The 12,199-nt window shown below is 23.7% G+C and overlaps 1 long non-coding RNA gene across 1 annotated transcript in view; it reads left to right on the forward strand.

Annotated features, from left to right (window-relative positions):
• Window positions 1–12,199, forward strand: part of LOC122539014 — a 59,236-nt gene that overhangs the window by 19,911 nt on the left and 27,126 nt on the right. The window contains exon 2 of the long non-coding RNA XR_006308970.1: window positions 6,898–6,928. This is a non-coding gene — a long non-coding RNA (uncharacterized LOC122539014). The remainder of the gene's footprint in view (window positions 1–6,897; window positions 6,929–12,199) is intronic.

Consider the following 12,199-nt stretch of genomic DNA (forward strand, 5'->3'; position numbering starts at 1 on the left):
TCGCGTGATACAATGTCTGCTATGCCTTACTCCATTTCAGACTGAAACTTGCTTTTTTTTCTCCATTATGCGATATTATGTCGCTACTTTATTCGATCTACCACGAAATTTATGACTTTAATGTTTTATAACATCATTATATGGTCAGTATAGGAACCAATCGTTTCCAATGAATATTTTCTTTTCCATATCAATTGCTATAATGTAGGTAATAGACGTATTACGTACTACGGGCTTTTTCCAAATTCGTCATCAAAACTATTAAGATAACAAGATTGAAATTACTTTCTTCTTTTACTACTATCACCTTTTAATTTATTTATTATTAATTCGGATAAATATATTCTATTATTTTTCTTCGTTGATAAATTACATTAAATATTGTATTATATAGGATATAATGAACACATTTATTTCTTTTCACAAAAATATATAAAATGTATAAATGACAAACATTGAATGAAGAACATAATATATGATTAATATAGAAATTTTTTACTTTTAGTGTTTAGTTAGTAATAAGAAATATTATTTTGGAATATAGGAAAATTTTCATTCACAGTAGGAAACATTTGAAGAATATAAAGTATACCATTAAAATTTTATATTTCTGATTCAACGTGTGAAATTTCACTCAATAAAATTTAATTGTCCTCAATTGAAATATCAAGTTTTCAATATCTCACTATAATTTGCGAAAAGGATATAATAAACTACTATTAAATCTTTATGTAAATTAAATTTTAATGTTCAACTATTTTAAATATTTTCACTTTTATGATACTGTTATATGTAAAAAACAATTTTCATTCATTTTAATTTTATCTCTACTGGCGTACAAAGGGAACATAATATATATCGAAATATCAATTAAAATTATAAAGTAATTACAACTTCCATAATTGTTACGTTGATTTGATTTAAGTACAATTTTATTTATTATAATTTACAATAACATATTAATTTATTATTATAAAATATAACCTATAATAAATTGAAAGCAATTGAAATATACTTATGCATAAGGAAGTTATAAAAAGAAGGCTTACAAACATATGTACTCGTAAAGAAAAAGAAAATGTTCATTGCAGAAATACAATATAACGATAGTTAATATGCATTTATTTATTGTTCTTTCGAATCAATCTTTGTCATTTTACAATCATTATTAATTCGCATTCACTTTATCTCTATATTTGCTCAAATTAAGATTATAAAACAATACAACGTGCTATTATGCAGTAAACAATTATATTAATATGTATTAATAATACAAATTATTAATGCTACATTTTATTACCAAAGATATCAATAACAATAACACTATATGTGAAGTACATATACAGGGTGATCTATTTGATGCCACCTAAATATTTTTTCGAATTGTGATGGTGCAAAAAATAATACGAATTAACGGTATTTAAAAAACCAGTAACTGGTAAGAATATTTTTTTTCCAAAGTCACTTTTTTTTGGAGTTTTTAAGATCATTAATGTTTTTCATTTAACTTAAATTTTCAAGGTCATGTTGTAAAATTGTATATACATAAATATACAATGTACAATTTTACCGGCTACACGGTACAATAAAAAAAAATACATATCGTTGTACGAATAAAAAAGATCAATAACCTTGAAAACTCTGAAAAAAATAACTTTAAAAAAAATATTCTTTATTATATGAAAATATATCAGTTATTTACGTAAGGTAAAAAATATTTTTTAAATGGATTACCCTACATTAGGAACATATATATGCATAATATACTTTTTGAAAACGATTAATGAGCGTCAATGCATAAATTCCAATTAGTTAAAGCAATCCGACAGTTCTATTTAGGTAGACAGATAATTGATCGCAAACGCTTGTCCAAACCATTCGTTCGGCCTGAGCTGTTTATGTGATACTCGGTTGGCCAGCTATTTTGTATCATGGCAGTATTCAAGTGTGCACTTTACAAAAACAATTATGCGACACCGCGATTGGCAGACGTTCGTTTCCATGTATACGCAACGAGAACCATTAAACGACCATTTGCCGCGCAAATAATAGCTGATGCGCCGATGCACTCGTTGAACCCTTTTTTCCTTCCCTATTCTCTCTCTCTCTCTCTCTCTCTCTCTCTCTCTCTCTCTCTCTCTCCCTGTCTCTTTTTCACTTTCTCTTTGCTTCTCCATGCTGCTCTGGGCAGCGCCGCCGTCGAATTTCAGATTGCGCTTTAATATCGGCGGCCGCTTAATCCGCGATGACGGTTTTTCTGGGATTTCGTCGCTTTATTACAAAAAAGCTTCGCCTGGATGGACGGCAGATGTCACGTGTGCTTTTTTTTTGTTGGCCACCCTGTGAACCGCTTCCACCTCTATGCTGCCGTGTCGTAACGCCTTCGTTCGCTTCCAATTCTTTTTAAAATGTGTTGGCGGATGACCTCGCGTATGCGTGAAAACGACCAATTCGATCATACGTTACTGCGATTCTTAACGTTTTTCACTCACTCCTCTTTCCTCTGATAATTAAATAATCTTCTGCGTACAAAATTTCGTACGGAATATTAATTTACCTTTCTATCGAGCAGTTAGAAAGTTTTGTATATTTATAGGTTTTTAAGTCTAATTAGAGAATGCGCACAGGATTGATTACTTGAGGAAAATATTTTGCATTACAGATATGCTTCATGGCATATCTGTGTTCATTGAAATATAAAATTATTAAGATAATGAAAATCTTTCTATACTTACAAAAGAAAACTGTAAGAATCAAAATTTTATTTTCTACTATGGTAATTGTTTTTGGATTTTTAATATCATTGATGATATTAATAAATACAAAATCAGTAGTTTACTTTTTCCATGAACGTAGATTTTGTTAGTTTGTATATCATAAAATTTAATCAAGTGTTTAATATCAAGTAAATTTGCAATTAATATTATTTATTATTATTACATTAATTACAGACATTATAGATATCTTATATTAGCGATGATTTAGAAATACTTTCCAAATATTCGATTTAATAGGTTTTTTTTATATTATAATCAACAATGTAAATTTATAGCACTTATGTGTAAATGTGTAATGTGTAAATGTATGTTATAAATTTTATCGTCGACTTTTCCATTTGTTTAATTTTGTTAAAAACAAGATGCATTTAACGTTATTACATACATTACTACTTTTTAATGTAGTAAATAATACGCAATAAAGTAAAATAGATTAGAGAATTTGAGTCTGACATATCACCACAATGCGACATGTAACAAATGTATAAAAATACATGATTATTCGATAGCTTTTCATTGTTTAATATTTACACGATGAATTAAAATCTTAATAAATAAAGAAAATGACAATGTAAATAATTCTCAAAATAGAAATAGAAGATTTGTTCCTTTTGTAGTAAGTACAATAAAATACCAATCAAATTATAATTACAATTGGGTACATCATATGTCTGTATATGGAATTAAGTTACAACATAATTATTTGCAGTAAAATTGCATGGAATAAAATTACAATAAAGTTGCAGTCAAACGAAGTATAGTAACGTTGTAATCAAATGATTTTAGAATCATGTTATCAGAATTAATCAATATATTATATTAAAACTTATGTTGTCAAACTTATATCATAATTAAAACTTAATAAAAATTTATTCAAATTAAATGTAAATTAGAGTTTAAATATTTCATTCGAAATCGAAATGTTATTGATGAGTTAAAATGTTTTTAATAAAAGATTATTAAAGATTATTTTATTATTTGTTGTTTTTATATGAATGAATGCTTCGTATTATATGAAAGTTTATATCAAAACTACAACGACTTTAAGGATCATACAAAGTTAAAAATGAAATAAAAGATTTGCAGTAGTTCATACTATTTTGTTTATTAATATGTAGAAATATATTTCTAAAGTTTTATTTTTAATCTTGTGTGATTTCGAAGATTCTTTTGGCAGATGGTTAAATTCGTCTTGATTTATATTTTTATAGGATACAAGATATCTATTTAAAATTGAAGGTTATCTTCATTTTTAAAAAAACAGTGAAAATACCAGAAAATTTTCCACATCATCGTGGAATACTTACAGAAAACAATATTACTTTTCCTTTTTGTATTTTTTTCTCATAATTACCATTTGCGAGAATAACGCTGACTAATAAATTCGTGACCACCTTATACATATAGACAAACAATTTTCATGTTGATTTAATGAAGTTGGTGTTATTTGTTATAGTACTTATAGATCAAGCAAGCGAATGTTCATTGAATCTCTATTCCAACTAAATTTAAGCTCAAGTGATCGTTTATTCTTGCTCAGTAAATTATTCTCTTGACGTAGTCGAATCCTTGAAGAATATTTTGAATTTCGGATTGTGTCCAAATGTTCAATGAATGCTTATGTTTGAAATTGAATTCAATTATATGGAGATATATCATAATTGTATACGTTACGAAGTTGAATAAGATCTGAAATAGAAATAATTCGTTGCTAATTTAATGCTTCTTTTAAGCTATATAAACATTTGCTCGTATTTGTGATGAATATGTAAATTGCGAAAGCTAAGCAGATGGAGATGTTTATGAAGATGGCAGAACAGTATTCAGAAAATGTCTATTGATGTAAATTGTATCGAGAATTTGAATATTCATTGGCTAACGTAGTTATTAATATTGTAATACACATAATCGGTTTTCTTAAGATCGATTGTGCAATCTTCTCATGGTGTACATCGAGTAATATTAATGCCATTAAACGTTTATATCTCGAGAACGGTTTAAACACAAAATACATGCAGATAATTCTCTTTTCGATGTCAATTATAACAAAAAATATATAATAAAAAGTACAGGTTCTAAATTAAAAATTCAATATTGATCTTTGTAATTTTTTTCAAATTTATCGCGAGGTCAAATAAATAATCTGTCCCCTTGTCATATAATTTTCCTCCAAAACATTTTCTTGCTGGTTTCTGATCTATTAAGATATATTCACTAAGAAAATTAAAATGTCTTGTGTATAAGTATATAGCTCGATTATGGTTTAAAAATTAAAAAAGCATGAATGTCAAAGAATAATTTTGTTTCTTCGAATAAAATGACTGACTTTTTATAATCAAATTCGAGAATAATAAACGTTGAAAAAATGCAAACCTGAAGAACGATTTATATATGTCAATATTTTAAGAGGTAAGTTTATACACTAATATAAAGAAAAAACCTCATATGAATTTTATGTAGATATACTTTATCTTATTACCTCTGTATTTCAATTTTCAAGTTCTGAATGATTCAAGAAAATTTTAGAACTGACTCTTTTAATATAGATTACACACATGCACGCACGCACTATCGAAAATTTTCTTCGTATAATATTACTCTTGTAATATTAACAAAGATTTCAATGATACAGCAGCATTTTACAATATTTAACAACAAGAATAATCTAATTTCCTTAACTAAAGTAGATGCTCTGAAATATTATGCGTTGATATTGATGTAATAATGTAATCTAATAATTAATGAGGTAATCGCATTTTGTATTATTTCTGCACTATAAAGATAATATACACTTCAAAACGTCTGATGAATTTTGATTTAAATTTTCATTATAAATAATTCACTGATTGAGAAATTATAGTAGAACCTTAATTATTCGAACTAATTCTATTCAGAACAACCAGATAAATTTTTCGAATAATTGAAAAACAAACATTATGAAATTCGCATTATATAATATGTATATGTACATGAAAAATCAAAATTTATTACATATAACATGTTTTATATATGTATATTTTTTAATCATTGTTGTTCTCCTAATCTTAATAAGCTGCTGAATTGTATATTTTTTTAAAATTAATAACTTTGCTGATGTATTTACTGAGATACCTTCAATATTTATCCAAGTAATCAATGTTCGGATCATTGAGTTTCTTTTATATTTTTATAATATTGTCTTTTCAATTTTATGTAAATATATACAGTCACTGAAAAACTGAATGGTATGAAACAAAAATAACTTTTACAAACACATGTTTTATAAACTTTTTATTATTTTTTTTCATTTGGATATTTATGATATACATTTTATATATATATATAATATATTTATGACTTCAAATTCTTTTTTCAGTGCCCATCCTGTATAATGAAGAATAAACTGAACAAATAACGATGAAAAACTATCGATAATGAAAACCATATAATAATCATATAATAACAATATATGTTACATGATATAACAATCTATTTGATCTCATTTTATAGAATCTGTACTTCTAACAGAGTTCATTTCTTTCAAAATGATTTTACGTTATGTAATAAGTGGAAAAATGAGAATATTTTTTTCGAAAAATTGTAAAAATTTAAACATCTTTAAAAATATCGAAGATTTTTTTCGTGCCTAAGTTCATTATTTTGATGACTAAAGTTTTTCCTTTACAACAAGCATTTGAACTTGCTATACGATTTTCTTTCAATATTTTATTATACATAAACTTTAAATATTAGGGTTAAACAACAACAATCCAAGAAATCCTGTAAATGAACGAAAGAAAAAAAATTGAATATTTAAAGTCATCTTGATTTAACAGATGTAGATTATTCTAGATTCCATCATGTACTATAAATTAAATATATAAGGTATCATGTAACTGATGGTACGATTGGTTAGAAAGTGGTTCTACGTGCAAAATTAAATTGAGAAGAAAGAATAACATTTTGTCATTTAAAACTTCATTTTCAAAAAAATAGACTTCGAACATATTCAAACTTATTTATAATTAATAAATGTATGTTATAAATTTTCAAAATTAATTTTGAAATATTCATTTCATATAACATATAAAGTATGTAACATAAAATTATATAAATAAAAATATATTTATATTTCTTACAGATCCCAGTGATTACTTCAGCCGTGGTAATTGGTGAGTGATTTATTTTGAATTCAATCATGTTAATATACACATAATTATAATAACATATTCCAACATATATATCGTTGAAGGTATTTACGTATCATGTATACATATATCTCGATATAAAAAGAAATTTTTAAAATAAAATTGAAAGTGTCTCTTGTTCTATAATATATACTTATTAAATTAAAGTTTTTCATTTATACAACATATAAACAATTTTACTACAACATGTTTTAATATACAATACATATTTTAAATACATAATGTATATTTTTAAAACGTATATATTTTATTTTATTGTTTATTTATTATATTTTATGTTATGTTAAAAATATTTAACACTTTTTTGAATCAAAAGTTTACAAAATATTTGCAAACTTTTGATTCAATATCAAACAAGCACAGATACATTACATATAATAATTTCATTGTACATGCAACAATTTCAAAGGGTATTCAAGTAATTTTCTTCTTTACAATTTCGTTTTAAAAGTGTATAATTCTTTCGTTTTAAAAGTGTATAATTCTTTTATTCCACGGTATCCGACATGGATGGATTGTTTCTCACTAATTAAGACTGATCTTTGTTACAAATTTAGTTAAGAAGCAATATTTCATAACAATTTTCTTAAATATATTTTTATATTTAATATATTTTCATTGTATTTTCTTGAATGTTCTACTTTTATCTCAGTTATTATATTAATGAATTTTATTTGAATATAACTGTGATTATCTGTTACATATGAATAATTCTATTATTTGTATAAATTTATAAACAAAATAACAAATAATATAGAGATAAAATATAAATGATGTTTATTAAATAATAAATAATTAGACAAGATAAATAACACAGATTAACGACTCAAATAATCTCTTTTAACAACACAATCGACTTTTTTAACGACTTTCTCTTGACGCTTTTTCCCGATTCCAATCCGTTTTCAACTCGCCCGACTCTCTCTTTTTTCAAAAAGAAAAAACGCTCCATGCCAATGTTGTGCTTCTTGCATAACATTCATATTTTTTCTCGTTTACGCATTTCTATGATCAGTAAACATTACCGGCCATATGTTATAACCAAACGTAACTAAAATAACTACAGATTACAATAACTACGATATTACAATAATAAATGTATATAATAACTACGATATTACAATAATAAATGTATATAATAACTACGATATTACAATAATAAATGTATATAATAACTACGATATTACAATAATAAATGTATATAATAACTACGATATTACAATAATAAATGTATATAATAACTACGATATTACAATAATAAATGTATATAATAACTACGATATTACAATAATAAATGTTTTATGTAAATGTTAAATATTTTGTAAAGAAATTTACAAAATTTATTGTTTGTTATTGTTCCTTAAGAAGACAATTTTATTTGGAGCCCTATTAAAATCAATTTTACCGTACATTTTATATGTCATTTTCTGTAAAATTCTTTTTCATTGAATTATATTAGTCATCAATTTCGATTACTTATTGAAATGTATGAGATTCTGATTATTTTATATCTGCAATTTCCAAAATCTGAAATAGTTATTTGAGATTTTAAATATTTTAAATTTAAATATAAATTTCCAATTTCGAATATAAAATTCCAAATGCTGTAAATTAATAAAGAAATTAATTAATGAAGAAATCACAAAAAAATAAAGATTTTAAATGATAATTGATTTAATTGAAATATTTATATAATTTTATCTTCTACATTTTATATAATTTAGAAGTCATGATGATATATTTTTGAATTTTTTTTTACAAAGAAGATGTATCTAAATATAAGGACAATAATCGTTTATTATAAAATTACGAAGAACATTGAAATAAGCGTAAGAAAGATTTCGAAGTTAAAATAACTATATGAAGAACCCTGATTTTGAAAAATTATATTATTTTGATAATATTAAAACTCTCTAGGTCCATAATTAATTTTTCTTTCAATACACTTATGCACAAGTAAAAAAATGTGTCAATGCTTGTGTTTAAAATATAACTCATGTAATCAAATATTAAAAATTATAGAAAAATTGTAGAGATTACGATATTTAAAAAAAGAAATGCTGTTATTTGTGATATTCATATAAATTTTCTTCGTACTTTTGCAAAAGCTGATTTAAAAAGTAAAATATCATGCATCACAAGATAGATAATAAAGTATCATCACCCAACTTCATAAAAATCCATTGAAGAGTTATTACTGACACCAGAAAATATGGTCGCGAGAAAAATGAGTATGAAGTTTTATATATCCATTTTTTATAATAATTTTCACATTTTTCATTTTATTCGCAATCAGTCTATCCCATTATTTTTAAACGTATAAACTATCGCTTTTTAAAGAGAGAAGTCTCCATATTTAAAGTTGTAAATTATTCATAATTAGGATAAAAATTCAAATTCAAATGCGCGTTGCTGTAAATTATTCACAATTAGGATAAAAATTCAAATTCAAATGCACTGTATGGTCCATATTTTATTTTCATTTTTTATTTCATTATTTTATTTTCATTCAGTGTTTAACAATAATATATTTACATTCATACGATCTAATATATAAAATTAAACGAAATTATGATTTAATGTTTTAACATCTTATGTTATTTTAATAATTCGATAATTTTACAAAATATTGACATTTCCAACTAAATTAATATTTTATTTTACGAAATTACTAGCCAAATTTGTACATCTATATGCATTTTCAATTTTGCATTTGACAGAATTTCGATGTAAAATAATTACTAATCAGAATTTATTTACAAACTTCGATGAAATATTCCATTTATATCGTATGTCTCTGCATATTATTCCCCGTTAGCATATTTTATATTGCATATGCAAATATGGTGAAATTTACATATATATACATATATGACAAAAATTGTAGAGAATTTTAATTTAAAATCTTCTTAATGAGTTCTTTACTAATTTTTTTTATTAAAATTTTTTATTAAGACCTTCGTAAAGTAATTAAGAGAATTGTAAAATAATTCATATTTGCAGATGAAGAATTCAATTTTATATTTTTATAGGTCAGTACGATTTAATTCAGTTCAGCTTAATTGTACATCATAAACTGCACCATTATATAAGATAACAATTGTTCTCATTTATACTTTGGTTATTTTTGAAAATATGAATTACAAAAATTGTATAATCATTTTTTTGTAAGTGAAAAATTTTCATTAGTATTTATACACATACATATATGTACAAAATTTCCATGAATATATAACATAAAATTCGGATGGTCCTATATCAGAAATCATTGAAATTGGTAAAAAAAAAAAAAAAAAATATAGTAACTAAACTGTTTCTTTATTGCATCAAAAATAAAATATATAGCAAGTTATTTAGAAGAATACAAGTGATTTTGAAATCTCCGAAAAAGTTTTCGCTTACAAAAACATGAGTATAGTAATAATCAAAGATTTGTATCATATAGTTTTTATAAATATAATTTCCTTTTATTTTTAAAGATAACGAATATAATGTGTCAAAGTTATTACGATCAAAGTTAATCTAATTATATATATATATCGTTATAAGTAATGTCAGTTTATTTCATGTAAATATCTGTATTTATGTTTTTAATTTGAATTTTTTCCTATTTTTTTCCCTGAGAAATTCTTAATAGCTTGCAAGATATATTCAAAGTAATTAAATCGATATTTTTAATTTTTAAAGAAATTATAAATTCAGTGTCTATAAAAATTATATGCAGCCTTATACAACATACAGTCGTATATGTTGTATAAGTTTTAAAAATAAGTAAAATACTGTTAAATAGATTTACGAAAAATTCTTTAAAACGTTATAGACTCTAATTAAAAAAAATTCCATATAATACTAAATAAACCAAGGAAATAGCTAAAAAATTATATTGGTAGTAATATCGTAAATTAACATTTATAAATTAATTTGAATAAATATCAAAATTTAGAAAATGGAGTTTGTATGGAATTTGTCGATAACTAATTGCATTTAGCAAATGAACATTTATGTTTAATTCAAGTATCGATAAAGCAATCATTTATTTTTCGATTGTTACTAATGGAAGGAAAATGAATATTTATAGAACAATTTTAAACATAAATATTAATATTTCACATACTTAAATATTTATATCATGCTCTGAAATAGAATTTCATCTACATTTACACTTTATTCTAGATATGATAAGATATTAAATGTCCAATTAGCTAAAAATTATTAAATCAAAATCACATTGCAATACAGATGTCTACAATCAACAAATTTATTATCTAAATAAAACTTTATTGCAAAACTGACTATCAAACTGATAACTTAGCCAGCATAATAATAATGTTGGACAAACTATACAAACTATACTAGGAACAATTTTAAAAAAATTAAAGGTTATAATTGAGAATTTATATTGTTTAAATTTTTATTATGAGAGCAAGCACATAAAATCAACATTTAATGAATTGTTTAATTAAAAGTTACAAAATTTTGAAAAAATTGAACGTAAAATTAATCAAGACAAGAGGAAAGATAATCAAAAGCATTTTTTGTAGTGAGAATTAGTGTAATGAAATAATATTACATGATGCAACATAACTTAATGCAATTAAAATTATGTATTTACATTTTTAAAAATTAAATATTAAATTTTACATATATGTGTGTAAACATTAAGTATGACCTTAATTCGACTTATAGTAAATGTAATTAAACATTTAATCTATCTGTGATTCGATGATTTTCACATACATATATTGTCAAAGACATTTTCTTGAGTAACGCTCAAGAAATTTTACGCTCGTTGTTCTCTAAAAAGTTATTAATTAGTAAATATAGTTGAAATTTTGACTCATTTCTATACATTGCACCAAAATAATAACGAACAAATTTCTTATATATATTAATTTAAACGTAATCTAAATTTAAATTTAATTAATTTAAACTCAATCTAAATCTAATCCAACCACAGCTCATTTAAATTAAATAAGATTTAATTATTTCAGAGTAGGGATACAATTCTTCATTCAGTAACAAAAAAATATTAGGATATATGATAATTACAGAAAAAGGAAGTTATATATATAATGTATACATATTTCTTTTAGTTGTCAAAATATTCGTCAAAAGAATTAGTCTAAAATACAAATTTTCTACAGCACTTGCATTTAATAAAATGTACTTATTTATTATTAGTTATATAAATATCTTACAGAGTTTGTTATACAAATATTTTGTATATATTTATAC

The sequence above is a fragment of the Frieseomelitta varia genome, unplaced genomic scaffold, assembly GCF_011392965.1.
Source record: "Frieseomelitta varia isolate USP_RPSP 00005682 unplaced genomic scaffold, Fvar_1.2 scaffold_187, whole genome shotgun sequence".
NCBI lineage: Eukaryota > Metazoa > Arthropoda > Insecta > Hymenoptera > Apidae > Frieseomelitta > Frieseomelitta varia.